Source organism: Lolium perenne, chromosome 7 (assembly GCF_019359855.2).
Source record: "Lolium perenne isolate Kyuss_39 chromosome 7, Kyuss_2.0, whole genome shotgun sequence".
NCBI classification, from domain to species: domain Eukaryota; kingdom Viridiplantae; phylum Streptophyta; class Magnoliopsida; order Poales; family Poaceae; genus Lolium; species Lolium perenne.
This window is the reverse complement of record NC_067250.2, coordinates 149,095,140-149,099,636: the sequence shown is the minus strand read 5'-3', so window position 1 is coordinate 149,099,636 and position 4,497 is coordinate 149,095,140. Positions and strand designations below refer to the sequence as shown.

General features: G+C 41.9%; 1 long non-coding RNA gene across 2 annotated transcripts; it reads right to left on the bottom strand.

Moving 5' to 3' along the window:
- Positions 1 to 437: 437 nt before the first annotated feature.
- LOC127300870 (uncharacterized) lies at positions 438 to 4,032 on the bottom strand. 2 transcript variants are annotated; one of them, XR_007851621.2, is made up of 6 exons: positions 3,693 to 4,032; positions 3,559 to 3,625; positions 3,317 to 3,471; positions 2,359 to 2,434; positions 2,079 to 2,191; positions 438 to 670 (listed from the first exon to the last, which is right to left on the bottom strand). It is a non-coding gene; the product is annotated as an uncharacterized lncRNA (long non-coding RNA). The 2 variants fall into 2 exon arrangements; XR_007851620.2 differs by having other exon boundaries at positions 3,559 to 3,655; positions 3,745 to 4,031.
- Between the last annotated feature and the right edge of the window lie 465 nt (positions 4,033 to 4,497).

Here is a 4,497-nt window from a genome sequence, read left to right as displayed (position 1 = left end):
AAGTGTTAAGTGTTAGTTTGTAATGTGCGTTGAATGAATGAATGAATGAATGTTGTGTTTGTCATCAAAAGCTTTCAAGTTTCAAATTTTATGAACTTACTCAAAATAAACCATAGAAATTTCCCTCTTATCTCATGATCTTCTCTATGTTCAGATGGCCCCTCCCAATCGCACCAACAACGATGCCATGATGCAACTGCTGCAAACCCTGATTGCTGACAGGGAGACTGAAAGAGCTGAACGCCAAGCCAACATCGCAGCACTGCAAAACCTTGCAAACCAAGGCCATGGAAATCATGACCACCCCGGATCCAAGCTCAAGAACTTCCAGAACACCAACTGTGGGGACCCCGGACTAGCTGTCCGAAATTCCCTGTTATGTATACAGTTCACGATCCCATGATCAGTGCGCCGTGAACACATAACCGAACTGATATCAAATTACACCATCTAATTACAAAGCGGAATAAGAAAATTACAACATGGTCACATGACCGATAATTACATAATAGCCTCGAAGGGCCTAACTAAACATCAGAGTAGCATCATCACTTCAGCAGCGCAGTACCCAAGTCATCTGCCATAACCCTACAGGCAACTGACTGGGAAGACGTTCCTAGCTCGCATAGACGTCGCCAACTCCTTCTTCATCTGTCGAACTCCTTCAAGTCTGGCCAAGTAAATAGCCAGGGACAAAGCCGTGAGTACATTTGGAATTGTACTCGCAAACCATTTACAAAGTAACATATCAAGGAGAACAAGGTACCGAGGACTAACTAGGAGATCAAGAGGGAATGACCACTTATATAACAAGAATATGTTATGTAGAAGAGAAGAAGTGTTTTAGTGGAGTTAGCATCTCAACTTCATGGGTGAAGGAGATGAGAGAATATATCTAAGACCTCACTACTAGACTTAATTTAGGAAGATCTTTCACGACATAAACGCTTAGGAAGGGTAGACCCAATTTTTATCAATTCCTTTCCGACCACCTCATTGTGGTCATCAACCATTTTACCAGTACACCAAGTACTCCAACACAAAACCCGTTTCTTTCCTTTGTCAAACATTTTCACAAACAAAACACATCAGGCTAAGCAACAGCCAATCCAACCGTCCATGACCGCGGACGCGGCTATTCGAATAGATTTAACTCTGCAGAGTTTGCGCACTTTCCCCACAAGAACCGATAAATCCGCCGGGATCATCCCCGGATCGTCATACGAAAGTATGCGAGACTCGGATAATCGGTCATAGTCTTTCGCCTGTCTCCCTTAACATGAGCCCCTCCCTGCGGGCTTAACCCTTCTCGGCACCCCGGCAGCATACCTCCTTTTTGAGCGTATCTCCGGCGCCATGACAGAAGACCCTCAGTAATCGTCCGGCTGCAAGTTAATGCAGTGTATTGCCTCCTTCAGAGCGCAACCCGGTGTCAGAGGTCATCGTGACCCTCCTAGAGAGTGGTGAAGGTATCTCATGTCAAATTCAACAAACTACGGACTAAGCCCGTGCCCACTTTGGATATTGTGGTTGCGCTAGTTAATTGTCATGGGTGAGTACTTAGGCGCCAAAGTTTTCATAAAACCCAACCTTTTTCACATCCTCATCATTTTTACCAAATCCTTTCCTTTCATAAATCCTCACTTGGGGAAAACATCATGCCCAAGGTTTTATCAAAAACTTTTACAACAAGGTAAAACCTTGAGGGTTTTCCCAACCTAAAGTTTATGTGTGAACTAAGGAGTATAATAGCCCAAAAGTTGCCATTATACCATGAAGGGTGACAAAGACATCCCTACTCACACTGAGCATAAATGGAGATAATCAAAAGTGGAGCAATTTTAATGAGGTTAACCCATATCTTTACTAGAATTAGAGGTGTCAAAAGGCGATGAACGTAATTCGCATACTTAGAGTAGGTATGCAAAGTAACAAGGAGAACCTTACATACTTGGTGGCAAGTATGTAAAGAAACAAAGTAATCGAAAACCCAAGGAACACAAAGAGCCAAGAGACCAAAGGATGGCAAGATCTCAATCAAGAACATAGAGAACGATGGATCAAAGTAAATGGCTTGCCTTGGCTTATTTGTCCCTGTACTTCTTCAACTCTATCCATATAAGAATCCCAACAATATAAATAAAATCCTTGTCCAATTCCACTTCTTCTTCTTCTCCGGAATTGCTCGCGTCTATCGCCGGAAAATATAAAAGGAACACAATCAATCACATTGCACCAACAAAACAAACATACAACAACCATAACTAACCATGCAGCCAAGGTATAACATACTAAGGACTTATAGATACCACACGACAACTTTAAGAGTTTTAAATTTAGAAAACCCCATTTATTTACCTAGTAAAGGTATGAGAGTATCACAACTTAGCAATTGCCTCTCTCGGTTATCACCATGGTATAAACCAAACATCCCCTGGTACATAACATCATAAAGAGGACAAGAGCATTAGTTTGACATCAAATACATTCACAAATCATTTTCAAACATTTTTGGAAAAGTAGAAAACAGTTTCCTAACTTAGTTGGCTCACACAACACAACACCCAAAATAGGAAACAACCATATTCCACATCATTTGAAAACTTAAGCAAGACAATAGGGCTAATATTAAGTTGCAGAGGTTTTGTTTTGCAAGCATAAAACAAAGGTTGTCCATTTCTAATAAAAAGAGTTGGTCAAGGGTTTTAAATAAACCAACAAGTTTTGGTCCAACAATGCATGTCACACATATACCTTACTAACAGTAACGAATATGCATGAACAGAGACTAATAATATTTTTCCTAGATGGCCAGTACTAATACAAGACTAACCCAGTTGGAATCACCCAAAAATATTAAACCTACAATTTTAGGTATTTCTTTGAATCTGACTGTACAGAAAACAAGATCTGTAAGCCATAAATCGTAGAAAAATCCTAAAAATATGAGACCACCGACATTTGAAAGATATCTAAACAGAGGTGCACACACAATTGGATTTGGGTTCAAATTGTTTCTGAAACTCTCACAAATGGATTGACAAGATTACTGCATGTCTATACCATTTGCTTTACCTCTGGAGTTACAGAACAGGTAAGGGTTTGAAACTTGTTTGAGAAGATTAAGAAAACATTCAGTAGTCCTACAGAACTGGAATCACTCAATTTGGTTCAAATATGGATTTTTGGTGATTTAAAAGCTAACAGCCATGTCTGCAGAACACACAGAACAAGTTTAATTCACCACAAATCGTACATCAATCACAAAAATATGAGGTCAGCTGCATCTGAAAGGTATTGAATAGGTGGTTCTTACCCAATTTGTTTCACTCAAAGATTCGTTCCCAAGCTCCTGGTTTAATTCGACAAAGTCAGATCTGACCAGATCTTGACCTGTGAACCATTTCAGTTTCAGGAGGTCAATCGAAGTGAAACCACCGCCAAAATGAAGGTATTGAAGAGGGCTGTCACCTACAGTTGAGTTTGCTCAAAAAGGTTTCGTAAAACAGAACAAATCGAACAAACAGTGAATCTGCATGTTTACAGAACTTTATTTACCACGGACAATCCGTAACGAATTTGAGGATGAGACCAACGCCAAGTTGTAGATATTTTCCGTATCTATCTGCGAAACTTTGAATCACTCGATTTGGATCTGCGCACGAGATTTGGTGAATTTTACAAGTTCGTACCAGAATCTGAAACAGCAAGATAGCAGAAATTACTGCAAGGATTTGGACGAACTTTGCTCAAGAACTTCAGATCTGAGGATAGCTCAAGCTTCTCCATGCTTGGACCAACATGCACCTGCATCAAGATCCAATCTTAGCAATGGAGGAAGAGGAAGAGGAGAGAAAACCATCTAGGGTTGGGGAGAAGAAGGAGAGGGAGGCTCTCATGGTGAGGAGGAGCTTGAGGGAGGAGGGAGCTTCATCTCGGAGTGCCTTCCATGGCCATGGCCGGCCATGAAGCTTGGGAGGGGCAGCAGCTCGTGGGGAGAGGTAGGGGGAGAGTGTGGGGGAGTGGAGAGTGAAGGAAATGAAGCCAAAGGGGAGGTGGTGGCCGGCTAGGGCCAATTTATAGAGGGAGAGGGGTGGCTGCCTCCTTTTTTCATTGGCTATGGTGGGTGGCTGCCCATTTAGTGATTAGGGTAGTTGGGAGGTAAGCCTTGTGGAGGAAGGAAGTGAGGAAAAGAGGGCTGGCCGAAATTTGCATGCACATACAATGGCCGGCTCCATTCTTATGTCATGCAAAAATGATTCATCAAAAGGGAGTTCCCATCATGCATGTAGATCATGGAGGAGCTACATAATTCCTTGCCGAGATGGTGGCTTAGATGATGTGTAGGAAAATATAAAATAGCTAGAGATGGAGGAAGAGCGTGATGGTGATGGGGGTGTACAAGTTTTCATGTGCAAGCTATTTTGGAGATGGCCGCCACAAGATTTTGAGACTTGGCCATTCCAAACAAGATGAGACACATGGTACCCAAGTGCC